At 47.2% G+C, this 17,287-nt stretch overlaps 1 long non-coding RNA gene across 1 annotated transcript; it reads left to right on the forward strand.

Moving 5' to 3' along the window:
• Positions 1-1,307: 1,307 nt before the first annotated feature.
• Positions 1,308-15,675, forward strand: LOC144591028 (uncharacterized). The gene is made up of 5 exons (XR_013546664.1): positions 1,308-1,357; positions 4,669-4,755; positions 6,730-6,763; positions 10,287-10,331; positions 15,636-15,675. It is a non-coding gene; the product is annotated as an uncharacterized LOC144591028 (long non-coding RNA).
• Positions 15,676-17,287: the final 1,612 nt, after the last annotated feature.

The raw sequence follows: 17,287 nt of genomic DNA on the forward strand, positions 1-17,287 counted from the left end.
GATTGATTTTTTTGAAGACGTGAGCAAAAAGGTTGATGAGGGCAGAGCTGTAGAAGTTGTGTTAATGGACTTCAGTACGGTGTTCGACAAGGTTCCACATGGTAGGCTGCTCTGGAAGATTAGATCTCATGGGATCCAAGGAGAGACAGCTGAAAGGATAGCAAATTAGCTCCATGGAAGGAGGCAGAGGGTGATGGTGGAAGGTGGCTTCTCAGAATGGAGGCCTGTGACGCGTGGTGTGCCTCAGGGTTTGGTGCTGGGCCCATTACTGTTTGTCATCTACATCAATGATTTGGATGAGAACATACAGGGCAAGATTATCAAATTTGCTGATGATACCAAAGTTAGTGGTTTTGCAGATAGTGAAGATGGTTGTGAACAATTGCAGCAGGATCTGGATCGATTGGCAAGGTGGGCGGAGGAGTTGTGATGGAATTTAATGCAGAGAAGTGTGAGGTGTTGTATTTTTGGACGTCAAACAAGGGTAGAACCTACACAGTAAAATGGTAGGCCTCTGTGTAGTGTTACAGAGCAGAGGGATCGAGGAGTACAGGTGCATGGTTCCTTGAAGGTCACGTCGCAGGTAGATAAGGTAATCAAAAAGGCTTTCGGCACTTTGGCCTTCATCAGTCAGAGTATTGAGTATAGAAGTTGGGAGGTCATGTTACAGTTTTATAAGACGTTGGTGAGACCACATTTAGAATATTGTGTTCAGTTCTGGTCACCATGTTATAGCAAAGATATTGTCAAGCTTGAAAGGGTTTAGAAAAGATTTACAAGGATGTTGCCAGGACTAGAGTGTGTGAGCTATAGGAAGAGGTTGACTAGGCTGGGTCTCTATTCCATGGAGCGTAGGAGGATGAGGGGAGATCTTATAGAGGTAAACAAAATCATGAGAGGAATAGATCGGGTAGATGCACAGAGTCTTTTACCCAGAGTAGGAGAATCAAGGACCAGAGGGCATAGGTTCAAGGTGAAGGGACAAAGATTTAATCGTAATCCGAGTGGTAACCTTTTCACACAGAGGGTGATGAGTGTATGGAACAAGCTACCAGAGGAGGTAGTTGAGGCTGGGACTATCCCATTGTTTAAGAAACAGTTGGACAAGTACATGGATAGGACAGGTTTGGAGTATTATGGACCAAGCAAATGGGACTAGGGTAGCTGGGCCACTGCTGGCCGGTATGGACCAACTTGTTTGCAATCCAGCTGCTATTGTGATGTGATGTTCTCTTTCTTCTATTTTCAGTTTTTATTTCACTCTTGTCCTGACACAAACTTAATTTGTTTATTTTCAGGATTTAATAGAAGAGTTGACCGTCGTTTGGCCCGATCTGTCTAGCCATAACGCTCTTTGGTAAGCAAGTGGGACTAGGGTAGCTGGGCCACTGTTGGCCGGTATGGGCGAGTTTGGCCGAAGAGCCTGTTTCCACACTGTACCACTCTATGACTCTATAACTATAAATCTACGACTCAATATTCAAGTCTACACATAACTTTTGGGTTTCTGTTAGATTATGTGGAAATCCTCACTTGGATTCCAACCTGTAATTCCTGAGTATCTGTTTATTTACAAACCCCCAAATCCCTGGATTAGATCCCACCCTATTCCCAGATACCTGCATCTGTTTTCATATAGCTGTTCAACTTGATTGCAATCCAGCTGCTATCGCTGTGTAGGGTATGTGATGTTCTCTTTCTTGTATTTTCAGTTTTTATTTCACTCTTGTCCTGACACAAAATGTTAATTTGTTTATTTTCAGTCTTTACAGCCTGATTTGGACAAGGTTTGGCCCGAACTGTCTGGCAAAGACACTCTTTGGTAATGGTTTGTACCTAAGGTGGATAAATCCCCAGGGGTTGACCAAATGTATACTTGCACCTTGTGAAAAGCTCGGGTAGAAATTGTGGAGCCCTTGCACAGATATTACCATCATCTTTAGGCACAGGTGAAGTTCCAGTAGACTGGAGGGTGGCTAATGTACAGTTATTTAAGGGCACCAAGGACAAGCCAGGGCACCACTGGTGAGTGAGCCTGCATCAGTAGTGGGTACGTAACTGCAGGTGATTCTGAGGGACATCATTTACCAGCAGTTGATAGATAAAGACTGATCAGGGATAATCATAGGAAATCATATCTCACAAAGCAGACAGTTTTTTAAAGAGGTGACCAAGAGGATTGATTGAGGTTAAAGATCGTTGTCTATGTGGACATTAGCTGGGCCATGACAAGGTCATAAGTGATTGGAGCAGAATTAGGCCATTCGGTCATTCCACAATAGTGACCCAGCATCGATCCCTGTGGCACACCACTGGTTTCTGATCTCCAATCTGAATAACAACTCTTTACTATACCCTCTGGCTCTTGCCATCAAACCAATTTTCTCACCAATTGGCTAGTTTGCCGTGGATCCCATGTGATCTAACCTTCCAGCCGAGCTTACAATGCGATACCTTGTCAAAGGCCTTGCTGAATTTAGCAGGCCACACTGCCCTCATCAATCCTCTTCTAACTTCTAAATGTTGTGAGAGTCACTGCTTCCACTGCCTCGAGCAGTGTGTTTCAGATTCCAACTACCCTCTCTTGAAAAAGTTATTTTCAGATCTCTAAATCTTTTCCCACTTCTCCTAAAAGTGAGCCATCTAGTTTCCTACTATCTGCTCTGTCTCTTACTCTCATACCTTTGTGCATGTCCACCGGGTCCCCTTCAGCCTCCTCAACTCCCGGGAAAGCTAACGCTGTCTATCCAGTCGTTCCTCATAATTCAGGTGCCTAATCCTAGATCAGAATTATACAGTACTCCAGGTGTGGCCTGACCAATAGATAAAGTTGTAACACTGTTCTTATTTAGTGCCTGACAAATGAAGGGAAATATTGTGCACACCTGTGCTGGCAACCTTGTGTACTGCACACCTGCAATCCTTGGGTTTGAACACCAAAGTTTGTCTGTTCAATGGTTTAGGTGGCACAGTGGTACAACTAGTAAAGCTACCACCACACGGCTCCAGTAACCCCTGGTTCAATCCTGATATCTGCTGCTGCCTGTGTTTGTACATTCTCCCTGTTATTCTGTGGGCTTCCCAAGGGTGCTCTGGATTCTTCCCATATTCAAAAGATGTGTGAGGGCTACGTTAATTGGCTGCTATAAATGAAGGGGGAGAATCTATGGGGCAATTGATCATAAAATGGGTGCTTGGTGGTCAGTGCAGACTCAATAAGCCAAATAACTGACTGCTGTGCTGTACCTTCATATCAGTCAAATCTCCAACCCACTGGATCCCCTCCCACGGACACTCTCTCCACCATTCTGCCCCATCACCCACTCTCCCCACCCACTCTGCCCCATCACCCACTCCCCCCATCACCCACTCTCCCCCATCACCCACTCTCCCCCATCACCCACTCTGCCCCATCACCCACTCTCCCCCATCACCCACTCTCCCCATCCCCATCCCTCCCATGGACACTCTCATCACCCACTCTCCCCATCCCCACCCCTCCTATGGACACTCTCCCCCATCACCCACTCTCCCCACCCCCTTCCCACCCTTCAACGGACACTCGCACCACCCACTCTCTACACCCCTCCCACGGACACTTTCATCACCCACTCTACACCCCTACCACGGACACTCTCCCCCATCACCCACTCTCCCCACCCATGGACACTGTGCCTCATTACCCACTCTCCCCAACCCCACCCCTCCTGTGGACATTCTCCCCCATCACCCCTCCCCTCCCATGGACACTCTCCCTCATCACCCACTCTCCCTGCCCCCACCCCTCCTCTGAACACTCTCCCCCACCACTCACTCTCTCCACCCCCTCCCCACCCACGGACACTCTCCCTCATCACCCACCCTCCCTGCCCCCACCCCTCCTATGGACATTCTCCCCCATCATCGCTCCCCTCCCATGGACATTCTCCTTCATCACCCACTCTCCCCACCCCCACCCCCACCCCCACCATGGACACTCTCCTTCATCACCCACTCTCCCCACCCCCTCCCCTCCCCTCCCCTTCCAACTGGACAAATAATGTTTTGGTTCCTGATCTTCAGACTGGAAAAAATGGTCATCTGTGCATTTTCTCCCTGCAGATACTGTCTGGTCTCCACCAACTTGTTTTTAATTTCCTCTAAACATTTCTATCCAAATGCCTGTCCAAATGTCTTTTAAATCCATCTCTACATGACCTCTGTCAGCTTATTCCATAAATGTAGCACCGTCTGTGTGGAAAAGATTGCCCCTTATGTCCCCTTTAAATCTTTCCCCTCTCACCTTAAACCTATGCCCTCATGTTTTAGACACCCCAACCCTGGGAAAGCAGTCACTTTATTGCCTTCTTCGCTCCAGAAAACAGCCCCAGCCTGTCCAGTCCCTCCATATCATTTAATCCGTCCTGTCCCTGTTACATCCTCATCAATCTCTTCTGTACCCTTTCCAACTTAATGACGGGGTTCCCATAGTTGAAATTATTCCTATATATTTAGTTGGAATAATTCCTGTAGTTGGGTGACTGGAACTCTGCACAATAGTCCAAGTGTGGTCTCACCACCAATATCATTCAAAGACAGTTTCTGTTTCTCCTTCAATCCATCTTTCAGCTCTGCACTCTTGAAAACTCTTCATATTGAAACATTGCTGTTCCTAATCTCTTTCCACAGGCCCCAACAGTGGTATGCACACGGGAAGCCTGCTACTCAGACATTAACAGTGCATCGGTACTTTGAGAAAGGTCTGAACTACTACAGGTGAGGACCTGATGTGTGTATCTCACTGACATACAGCCCCACCACCACCATCCACGGGAGGAGAGAGAGACAAAATGAGGAAGGGTGGCAGAGACACAAATATATGGAAGAAGATAGACAGAGGCAGGGAGATGGAGAGAGAGAGAGAGAGAGAGAGAGAGAGAGAGAGAGAGAGAGAGAGAGAGAGAGAGAGAGAGAGAGAGAGAGAGAGAGAGAGAGAGAGATGGAAGGAGGGAGAGGAGGAGGACGGACAGAGAGAGAGTCTGAGGGAGAAGTGATGGAGAGAGTAAGAGTGACAGAGGGGGAGACAATGAGAAGGAGAGGGGAGATTGAGGACAGAGCACAAAGAGATGGGAAAAGATGGAGAGTGGAAGGAGAGAGCAACAGTGTATGAGTGGCAGAGAGAGAGTGGGAGATAAAGGATGCAGCGAGGGAGAGAGAGAAGGGGGAGATGCACAGACGCCTGACAAAACAAACAGATGTGGGAAACAGGCAGACACAGGAAAATAGATAGATAGTTACAGATAGATGTGTGAAAAGAGGGGAGGAGGACAGATGTGAAGAGATGGAGAGCTATACAGGCAGGGAGAAAGAGATGGATGGGTAGAGGGAGAGGCAGAATATAGATCATATAGACAGAGAGCTACGCAGCATGGAAACAGGGCCTTCAGCACCTCTTCCATGCTAACCAAAGTGTTCACCTCGAGCCACACCCATTAGGTTGCGTTTGGCCCATACTCCTCTAAACCTTTCCAATCCATGTACCTGTCCGTATAACCTTGAAATATTGTTATTGTACTCGCTCCTCCTACCTCTTCTGGCAGCTCATTTCATACTCCCACCACCCTCAGATCCCTTTTAAATCTTTCCCCTCTCATCGAAAATCTAGTTTTACACTTTCCCGCCCTTGGGAAAAGACTGTGATCATCCACATGATCAAAGTTCCCTGTGTTACACCCTGCATTGTTCCAGGCCTATCAGTACAATGCAGCACAGGAACAGGCCCTTTGGCCCACAATGTCAGTGCTGTTCATGATGCCAAGATAAACTAATCTCCTCCACCTGCACATGATCCACATCCCTCCATTCCCTGCATATCCATGTACTTATTTAAAGGCCTCAAATGTCACTATTGTATCTGCCTCCACCACCACCCTCAGCAGTGTGTTCCAGGCACCCACCACTCTCCTTTAAACTTTGCCCCTCTCACTTTAAAGCTTTGCCCTCTGCTCTTTGAATCTGGTCCTTATAAATTAAACCCTCCATAGCATTATCTGCAGAGGAATCTTGAGGAGCAAGTCCATAGTTCACTGAAAGTGGAAGCACAACATGGATAGGGAGGTAAAGAAGGCAGACAGCTTGCTTACCTTCATCAGTCAGATGTGGGTTTTACAATCAGGTGATCATGTTGCAGCTTTATAAACTTTGGTCAGGGCACATTTGGAGTATTGTGTGCAGTATTGTGTGGGGGGGGGGAAGAGGGGGGAATAAAAGAGAAATGAGGGATCTGGGGATGGGAGATGAGCACACTGAGGAAGGAAAATGGTGGGGTGTGAAGGGGCAGATGGGAGATAGTGAAATAAATGGGCTGCACCAGGTGTAGGAGGGGGGAACGGAAACGAGAGAGGGCATGGGGGTATTACTTGATATTGGTGAATTCAATGTTCATACCATTGGGTTGTGAACCTGTGTAGATGGACAGAGAGCTGCACAATGCAACAGGAACACAGATCAGTTTTTGTTCACAAATCGTTGCTACTCTCCAATGTGATTGTGTGCCAGAGAGGGAGAGTGTGTGGAGAGGTGGGAATACTGAGAGGGAGCGCATGGGTTAATGGGGATTAAGCAGAGAGGGTGAGGAATGTGGGGACGGTATGTTGGTGAGGGGGAGGAAGGGATACAATAATTTGTATTTACTTATGAGCGTTGAATGTTGATGTGCAGCGGAAACAAAACTTCTTTGTTTTGTTGCAGACGTGTGAAAGGTTGTGTAGACCAAGACCCAGAGGTAAGTCATGCTCAATTAATGGTTCTTTGTTACAAGGTGTTTATGTTCTGAGACAGGGACCTAATGTTACCAATGTACAGGAGTCCTCGGCGCTGTCTCTTCCGTATTACCCCCCGTGTCATATCTCCCCCCCCACCCCGTGTCATATCTCCCCCCCCCCCGTGTCATATCTCCCCCCCCCATGTCGTGTCTCCCACCCCCAACCCACGCATAAAATGTTACAAAAACTCATTGGAGTCTCTTGCATCTTATCTGCCAGAGGTCTGCCAGGCCTTATTTTTTTGCCCTTTAGTTTTCCTTTACGAACATCCTTTACAAGGATGTTGCCAGGACTTGAGGGCCTGAGCTACAGGGAGTGATTGGGCAGTCTAGGACTTTATTCCCTGGAATGCAGGAGGATGAGGAATGAACTTACAGAGGAGTGAGTATAAGATCATGAGTGGAATAGATAAGGTGAATGCACAGTCTTTTACCCAGAGTAGGGGAATCAAGAATCAGAAGCCATAGGATTAGGGTGATAGGGGAAAGATTTAATAGGAACCTAAGGGGCAACTTTTTCACACAGAGGGTGGTGGGTAAATGGAATGTTGGGTATATGGATGGGTACATGGATAATGAAGGAGGGATATGGGCCAAGTGCAAGTAGGTGGGACTAGTATAACAATCAAACAATCTCCTAGATGTTCTAGTGGCCAGAGATCCTAGGGTAACGGAGGAACTGAAGGAACATTAGGCAGGAAATGGTGTTGGGTAGACTGATGGGACTGAAAGCTGATAAATCCCCAGGGCCTGATGGTCTGCATCCCAGGTTACTTAAAGAGGTGGCTCTAGAAATTGTGGACGCATTGGTGATCCTTTTCCAATGTTCTATAGATTCAGGATCAGTTCTTGTGGATTGGAGGGTAGCTAATGTTATCCCACTTTTAAGAAAGGAGGGAGAGAGAAAACGGGAAATTATAGACCAGTTAGTCTGACATCAGTGGTGGGGAAGGTGCTGGAGTCAATTATAAAAGATGAAATTGCAGAGCATTTGGATAGCAGTAACAGGATCGTTCCGAGTCAGCATGGATTTACGAAGGGGAAATCATGCATGACTAATCTTCTGGAATTTTTTGAGGATGTGACTAGGAAAATTGACAGGGGAGAGTCAGTGGATGTTGTGTACCTCGAATTTCAGAAAGCCTTCGACAAGGTCCCACAAAGGAGATTAGTGGGCAAAATTAGAGCACATGGGTTTGGGGGTAGGGTACTGACATGGATAGAAAATTGGTTGGCAGACAGAAAGCAAAGAGTGGGGATAAATGGGTCCCTTTCAGAAAGGCAGGCAGTGACTAGTGGGGTACCGCAAGGCTCGGTGCTGGGACCGCAGCTATTTAATATATACATTAAAGACTTGGATGAAGGGATTAAAAGTACCATTAGCAAATTTGCAGATCATACAAATCTGGGTAGTAGTGTGAACTGTGAGGAAGATGGTATAAGGTTGCAGGGTGACTTGGACAGGTTGTGTGAGTGGGCGGATGCATGGCAGATGCAGTTTAATGTGGATAAGTGTGAGGTTATCCACTTTGGTGGTAAGATTAGGAATGCAGATTATTATCTGAATGGTGTCAAGTTAGGAAAAGGGGACGTACAACGAGATCTGGGTGTCCTAGTGCATCATTCACTGAAAGGAAGCTCCAGGTGCAGCAGGCAGTGAAAGCCAATGGAATATTGGCCTTCATAACAAGAGGAGTTGAGTATAGGAGCAAAGAGGTCCTTCTGCAGTTGTACAGGGGCCTAGTGAGACCGCACCGGGAGTAATGTGTGCAGTTTTGGTCTCCAAATTTGAGGAAGGATATTTTTGCTATTGAGGGCGTGCAGCGTAGGTATACTAGGTTAGTTCATGGAATGGCGGGACTGTCATATGTTGGAAGACTAGAGTGGCTAGGCTTGTATACACTGGAATTCAGAAGGATGAGAGGGGATCTTATCGAAAGGGGAAATCATGCTTGACTAATCTACTGGAATTTTCTGAGGATGTAACTAGGAAAATTGACAGGCGAGAGCCAGTGGATGTGGTGTACCTCGACTTTCAGAAAGCCTTCGACAAGGTCCCACATAGGAGATTGGTGGACAAAATTAGAGCACATGGTATTGGAGGTAGGGTACTGACATGGATAGAAAATTGGTTGACAGACAGAAAGCAAAGAGTGGGGATAAATGGGTCCCTTTCAGAATGGCAGGCAGTGACTAGTGGGGTACCGCAAGGCTCGGTGCTGGGACCGCAGCGAATTACAGTATACATCAATGACTTGGATGAAGAGATTAAAAGTACCATTAGCAAATTCGCAGATTTGGTCTCCAAATTTGAGGTAGGATATTCTTGCTATTGTGGGCGTGCAGCGTAGGTTTACTAGGTTAATTCCTGGAATTGCGGGACTGTCATATGTTGAAAGACTGGATTGACTAGGCTTGTATACACTGGAATTTAGAAGGAGGAGAGGAGATCTTATCGAAATGTATAAGGTTATTAAGGGGTTGGACACGTTAGAGGCAGGAAACATGTTCCCAATGTTGGTGCAGTCCAGAACCAGGGGCCACAGTTTAAGAATAAGGGGTAGGCCATTTAGATCGGAGATGATATGGATAGGTATGTAGTTTAAATGACTGGGTAAATGTAAAAATTGTCCCTAGTGTGTGTAGGATAGTGTTAGTGTGCGGGGATCGCTGGGCGGCGCGGACTTGGTGGGCCAAAAAGGCCTGTTTCCGTGCTGTATCTGAAATATGAAAGAAAAAAAAAGAAGAAAAAAAATGAGGAAAAACTTTTTCAGTCAGAGAGTTGTGAATCTGTGGAATTCTCTGCCTCAGAAGGCAGTGGAGGCCAATTGTCTGAATGCATTCAAGAGACAGCTAGATAGAGCTCTTAAGGATAGCAGAGTCAGGGGGTATGGGGAGAAGGCAGGAACGGGGTACTGATTGAGAATGATCAGCCATGATCACATTGAATGGTGGTGCTGGCTCAAAGGGCCGAATGGCCTACTCCTGCACCTATTGTCTACTGTCTAATATAGATGGGGCATATTGGTCAGCATGGGCAGGTTGTGCCTATGGGCCTGTTTCTGTGCTGTGTGATTCCATTACTATAAATGTGCCCTGCAGTCCACTACATTCTCCAGGGATACGCTTTGTCCCAGCCACCTGGACCTGATCCAAGCCTCCTTTTTCCTGACCTTTTCAGGACGTTTCTGCAACTTCAATTACCTTTTGTGCTTTCCTTTGCCGATACTGTAGTGGGATCTTGAACCTGAAATGTTAAATCTGTTTCTTTCCCTATAAACGTTACCTGACTTGCTGAGGTTATTTATTGTTTTCTATTTTATTTAGATTTCCAGCCAATCCGTCATCCAGTAATATGTGCTGATGTAATGTGCTCGGAGCACTTCCCTCTCCGCGTTTCATTAGTTTGTCATCGTCTTTTCTGTCTGAAGGATCATAGCTGGTCAGTCCACTCCTGGTAACCTCCACTTTCCTTTGTTCACAGAAAGCCAAAGCATGCTTCACAAATCTACCATCTGTGAAGAGATGTGTAAGTATCAGGTCCTGATGGAAAAAGCTCACAACCAGCCCATAATCCATGTTCCCCTTGATATCCAGAAATCTAGTAATCTCTGTTGTGAATGCCCTCAGTGGCTGAGCTCCCACACCCCTGTGTGATGAAATCTAAAGAATCGCCACCTATGAGGATGGGGATTTTTTTCTTATCTCAGTACTCAACAGCCTGTCCCAACTTGCAATCCCAACAACCACCTACTTCTACACTTCTCAACTAGAGGAACCAACATTGCAATAAATCCCCTCCCAAAGCCTATAATGGATATGCAAATCATCAAGAGGTTATTACTCATTATTTTCCACTCGAGAGGACAGGCCCATTCTGCTTAATCTCTCCTCAGGACAAAATCACTCTGGTCCAAATGTACCACAACAAGTTCACCCTGAGCTGCAACCCCTTAAAATTACAACAGATTTTGACAATAGACAATAGGTGCAGGAGTAGGCCATTCGGCCCTTTGAGCCAGCACCACCATTCAATGTGATCATGGTTGATCATTCACAATCAGTACCCCGTTCCTGCCTTCTTCTCATACCCCCTGACTCCGCTATCTTTAAGAGCTCTAACTAGCTCTCTCTTGAAAGCATCCAGAGAATTGGCCTCCACTGCCTTCCGAGGCAGAGAATTCCACAGATTTACAACTCTCTGAATGAAAAAGTATTTCCTCATATCCGTTCTAAATGGCTTACCCCTTATTCTTAAACTGTGGCCCCTGGTTCTGGACTCCCCCAACATTGGGAACATGTTTTCTGCCTCTAATGTGCCTAATCCCTTAATAATATATGTTTGAATAAGACCACCTCTCATCCTAAATTCCACCGTATACAGGCCTAGTCGCTCCAGTCTTTCAACATACGACAGTCCCACCGTTTTGGGAATTTACCTAGTGAATCCATGCTGCACGCCCTCAATAGCAAGAATGTCCTTCCTCAAATTTAGAGACCAAAATTCCACACAGAACTCCAGGTGTGGTCTCACTAGGGCCCTTTACAACTGCAGAAGGACCTCTTTGCTCCTATACTCAACTCCTCTTGTCATAAAGGCCAACATGCCATTAGCTTTATTCACTGCCTGCTGTACCTGCATGCTAACTTTAAGTGACTGATGACCAAGGACACCCAGATCTCTTTGTACTTCCCCATTTCCTAACTTGACACCATTCAGACAATAATCTGCCTTCCTGTTCTTTCCACCAAAGTGGATAACCTCACATTTATCCACCTTAAACTGCATCTGCCATGCATCTGCCCACTCACACAACCTGTCCAAATCACCCTGCATCCTCATAGCATCTTCCTCACAGTTCACACTGCCACCCAGCTTTGTATCATCTGCAAATTTGCTAATGGTACTTTTAATCCCTTCATCCAAGTCATTAATGTACTTCGCAAGAATGGCGTTGGAGAGAGAACTGAAGGCGACAGGAGGAGAGTCATACTGCGCGGAAACACGCCCTTCGGCCCAACTTGCCCACACCAACCAACATGTCCCATCTACACTGGCCCCACCTGCCTATGTTTGGCCCATATCTCTCTAAACCTGTCCTATCCATGCACCTGTCCAAATGTTTCTTAAACATTGTGATACTACCTGCCTCTACTACCTCCGGCAGCTCATTCCATACATCCACAACCTGTGTGAAAGTTACCCCTAGGTTCCTATTAAATTTCCCCCCCCTCACCTTAAAACTATGTCCTCTGGTTCTTGATTCCCCTACACTGGGCAAGAGGCTCAGTATGTCTACCCAATCTATTCCTCTCATGATTTTGTACACCTCTATAAGATCACCCCTCATCCTCCTGCGCTCCAAGGAATAGAGTCCTGCTTGCTCAACCTCCATATAATTACGACTCATAAATCTCAGGCCCTTGAATCCTGGCAAGATTCTTGTAAATCTTCTCTGCACCCTTTCCAGCTTGACACCATCTTGCCTAATACCTAATCAATGTCTGATATAAATGCAACAGGACTTCCCAACTTCTATACTTAATACTCTGACAGATGAAGGCCAGTGTGCCAAAAACCTTTTTGACCACCTTATCTACTTGTGTTGCCACTTTCAACAAACTATGTACCTGCGCTCCTAGATCTTCCTTCTCTACAACTCTCCCCAGAGACTTACCGTTCACTGTGTAGATCCTGCCCATTTTAGTCTTCCCAAAATGCAACACCTCACATTTCTCTGTATTGAATTCCATCAACCATTCCTCAGCCCTCCTGGCCAACCGATCAAGATCCTGCTGCAATTTTTGACAACTGTGGCAACGTATCGAGAAAGGCCCGAAATAAAGGCAAGGAGCCGGGTATTTCGGGAGGTTTGATTTTATTACGTTTGCTAGACCGGTCAAGTCTGTCAGAGTGAAATCGCGCCCAAAACCTTGTCCTTTATAACCGTAGCAAAGGGCCGTCCCCCTGAACCGGTCCATTCCCGTGCCGAGGGGTCGGTAGTGGTATGGCCCGACCCTTGGGAGCCGCCACAGGACACCGCCCCCCAGAACCGGAGGCACGAAACGCACTGGTGGTCGCACTACCCGACCGGACTGCGTACGAAAATCGGCCAACAGAGGGGCCGGCGGAGGCACAGTTGGAGGGACAGGTGGTGGGACCTGCAAAGAGGGGCAACCTCGTGACCGAGGCTGGGCAACCCGCACCGGTTGGTCGATGTCCAAGTGGGCCGGCTTCAAGTGGTCAATTGACATGGCCTCCGTCCGGCCCCCCATGTCCAAGACAAAGGTTGTCTGTCCGTGCTCCAGCAACCGGTACGGGCCCTCATAAGGCCTCTGGAGTGGCGTCCGGTGGGTGTCACGGCGCAGGAACACATGGGTGCAGTCCCGGAGGGCCGATGGCATGAACAGGCGGAATGTACCATGGCGGGACGTCGGCACAGGTGCGAGCTTGCCAACTCGCTCTCGAAGGCGCTGTAGTTAAGCTCCATCTTAACTATCTAAAATACCACCCACTTTCGTGTTATCTGCAAACTTGCTAATCATGTACATTCCCATCCAAATCAATGATATAGATGACAAACAGCAATGGGCCCACCACCAAACCCTGAGGTACACCACCAGTCACAGGCCTCGAGTCTGTGAAAAGAAACCTTCCACCATCAGCCTCTGCTTCCTTCCATGAAGCCAATTTTCTATCCATCCAGCTATCTCTCCTTAGATCACATGTGATCTAACCTTCCAGATGTTACAGGTGTTCCGGATGTGGCCTTCATTATATCGGTGACACAAAGCATAGATTCAGCGACTGTTTTGCCGGACACTTGAGCTCGACCCACCAAAGATGACTGGATTTCCCAGTTACTAACCACATTAAACCCCCTTCCCATTCCAACACTGACTTTTCTGTCCTGTGCTTCCTCCATTGCCAGAGTGAGGCCAGACACAAACTAGAGGAACAGTGCCTCAAATTCCACGGGTCGCTTACAACCTAATAATATGGACATTTAATTCTCCAATTTGGGTAACTTACCAAACTCCCCCACCTTCTTCCCCCCTTCCTTCCCCCCAGTCCATCTCTCTTCCCTGTGCTACACCTGGGCTCATAACCATTTCTCTCTCACCCATTTCCTTCCAACTATATTCCTTCCTCTAGCTTCACAATTTTCAACACACCCTCTGGACTTTGTTCAACCATTCGCTGATCAAAAAACCTTTGTCTGTATCCACCCGTGACTCATAGGCTTTGTCCTGCCCTTCCTCTCATCCAACTTCCTTCCCACCCCCCCCCCCCCCACCCCCAAAATCAGTCCAAAGAAGTGTCCCAACCTGAAACCTTAATGTCTTTCGAAGTTGCAACAGGCAGGAATGAAAAAGAGGACCCAGTTGATATGTATTTGGACTCAGAGGCCTTTAATAAAGTGGAGTATAGGAGGTTATTAAACAAAATTTACATGCTCGGCCATGAGGATAATATACGAGCCAGGACTTGGTCAACTGAGAGAAGATGGAGTGGGATAAAATGGGTCATTTTTTGGACTGGGTGGCTGTGACCAGGAATGATGCTGGATTAATGCTGGGCCCAGCTGCTCACAATTGATATCCCTGAATTGTATTAGAAGATCAGGTTGGATATGTCCAAGCAAAACACAAACTGCTGGAGGAACTCAGCATCAGTGGAGGCAGAGGGATGGTGCCTGTTTGGGGTCAGGATCCTGCACCAGCTCACTGCATGATATATCCAAGGTAGCTGACGATACCAAGCCAGGATTATGCAGAGACATCGGGCAGAACATGGCGGATGGAAAATAATGTGGAGAAAGTTGGAGAATTTTAAATGGTGGGAAATTGAAAGGTGTTGGTGTTGGGAGAGGTCCAAGTATGGGGTTCTTGCACACCAACCACTGAAAGTTCACATGTAGGGTAGTGAGCTATTTGTTCTGTGTTGAGCTTTATTTTAAGAGGATTGGTCCAATTATATGGGGCACTGGTGAGACAGGATCTGGAATATGTACAGATCCGCTGTACCTGCCTGAGGAAAGATTACCCTCAATGGAGGGTGAGCCGCATTGCTTTACCAGGTTGAATGGTGGGTTGGGATGGGGTCTGGCTGCTCCTCTGTAGAGAGAACGAACAAACTTGGTCTAAACTCTAGTTCCAAGAATGAGAGGTGATCTCATTGAAACACAAATTTTTACTGGATTTGATATGAATTTGATGTTTCCATTGCCTACAGTCTGAAATACAATTATCCCCCACTCTCAGCCGCCGGTCCATGCTGCTACCCAATCTTTAACCCCCTCTGGCCCAGTTTCACACAGCCTTGAGGGTAGGACTTCATCAAACCCCTGAAAGCCCTCTCAGAGATTGAATAGATGGAGGATGGCAGGAGAGAGGGAGAGCAGAAGATACGGGGGGGGTGGGGGGGGGGGGGGGGAAGGGGATTGACAACAGCAGAGATGTTTCAGGCGAGGAACTCCAGTGATCTGGGATGTGCTGCCTGAATGGAGCTCAGTAGATTCACAGCATTGGGTAAAGGGAACTGGAGAAAGTCTGGACTGTGGGGAGGAATGGGGAGTGAGACTCAGCAAGGAGCTCCACCATCAAGCTGGAACAAGCCTGATGGGCTGAGTGGACTCCTGTCATTCACCGATTCTCAAATCCAATCTGGAATTCCAGAGGGGGAGGGGATGTGGGACTTGTTCCCACCCTGTGCCTGGCTCTCCCTCTCCACGGTTCAGTAGTTGATAATCTCTCCTTATTTCTGCTCCTGATGTCCTAACTTAGATCCGTCCGTACCTGGTAACCTTATCTTTCCGCTCTCTGTTCACAGCAAATAATCTGGGGAAACGTAAATGGAAACAAAGTGAGTATCAAGTCCTGAGTATAAAAGCGAACACTCGATCCAGAGAAGGTGTCTGCAACTAAGCGCTAGTGGGGAGAAGTGATGTTGGTGACAGGACAATGGGTGGAACAGGAAGTGAGTGAGAGAAGTGAAACAGAGAACTGGAAGGCAGAGTGAGGTGAGAGGGGTACAGGGGAGAGATAGTTTGGGGGGAGAGTGTGAGGGAGGCAGATAGGTAGACCGGGAGGAAGGAGAGGGAAATAGAGAAGAGAAGAAAGAGTGGCAAAGAGAAATGCAAGGGTTATGGCCACATCATGCAACACAGAACCCTCAGTCCATCGTGTCCATGCTGACCATCAGATATCCAACTCCAACCACTTGGTCCGCACCCTACTCAGTCTTGGTAATTCAGGAGCTCATGCAAATGTTTCTTCAACACTGAAAATTTCTGCCTCCACCATCCCTTCAAGGAGATCATTCCAGATTCCAATCACCCTCTGAATGGATAAAGGTCTTCCTCGGATCCTCCTTAGACCAACACCCTCTGTCCCTAGACACATGTACCATTGGGAAACATTTCCTACAATCTATCTCTTACAGCATGGATACAGCTGCTTCGGCCTAACCTGTCCACACCGACCAAAATGCCTCAGATAAGCAAGTTCCATTTGCCTGTGTTTGGCCCATATCCCTCAATGTCTTTCATATCCATGTGCCTGTTCAAGAGTCTTTTAAATGCTGTTATAGTTCCTGCAAGAATGATCTCCACTGGCACCTAATTCCATGACCCAACATCCTCTGATTGAAAAAAGTGGTCTTCAGGTTCCTATTACATCTTGCCTGTTTCTTCTTAAATCTAGGACCTCTGACTTTTGATTGTCTATCCTGGATAAAAGACTCTATTCACTCTCCTCATGATTTTAAACACCCAAAACACATCACTCTCTCTAACTCAGGCCATCAAGCCATGAAAAATTCTGGTAAATTATTTCTAGATTATTTAGTCCTGTCGACTGTGCCTTCCCTCCACAGATGCTGCCTAACCTGCTCACTTCCCCTAGCAGCATGGTTTTCCCATCTATTCTTGGGCAGGGACAGACCTGGAGTGACAGAGCCCCAGAGGATGAATGGGTGGATGGGGCGGTGGTCGTCAGTGAATGGGGGGGAGGGGAGGGGGGAGGTAGTAGGGTTTGGGTTGACAAGGACAAGGGCCTGCCAGTGGGTTGGGGTGATAGTTTCTGAGTTAATGGGGGGTTTCCACAGTGAGTGAGTGAGGGGTGACCCTTCACCGACTGTTGGTCACCCTCACTCCAGCTCCTTTCCCAGAAAGGTTTTCACCACTTTCTTTTGCCCGCAGATTATTACTGAAGCACTATTGTATTTCTAACCGTACGGACCTCACAGCCAATCAACTGCACAGCACGCTACGATTCTGCAAATGCTCAGCGGGACAGGGGATGGAAAGGGATGGAAGAACAGAGACTGCCAGAGACACTCTGGTGGATGGATAAACAGGAAAAAGAGGCAGGTTGAAAGAGGGAAAGAGAGAAAGTTGGAGGTGTTCATGTGTTAGTCCTGTCGAGCTGCTAAATTCTCACTGCAGTTATCACCTGAAGGTAATATTCTTTATTGGAGACTCA

Source organism: Rhinoraja longicauda, unplaced genomic scaffold (assembly GCF_053455715.1).
Source record: "Rhinoraja longicauda isolate Sanriku21f unplaced genomic scaffold, sRhiLon1.1 Scf000514, whole genome shotgun sequence".
In the NCBI taxonomy this organism is placed as follows: Eukaryota; Metazoa; Chordata; class Chondrichthyes; order Rajiformes; family Arhynchobatidae; genus Rhinoraja; species Rhinoraja longicauda.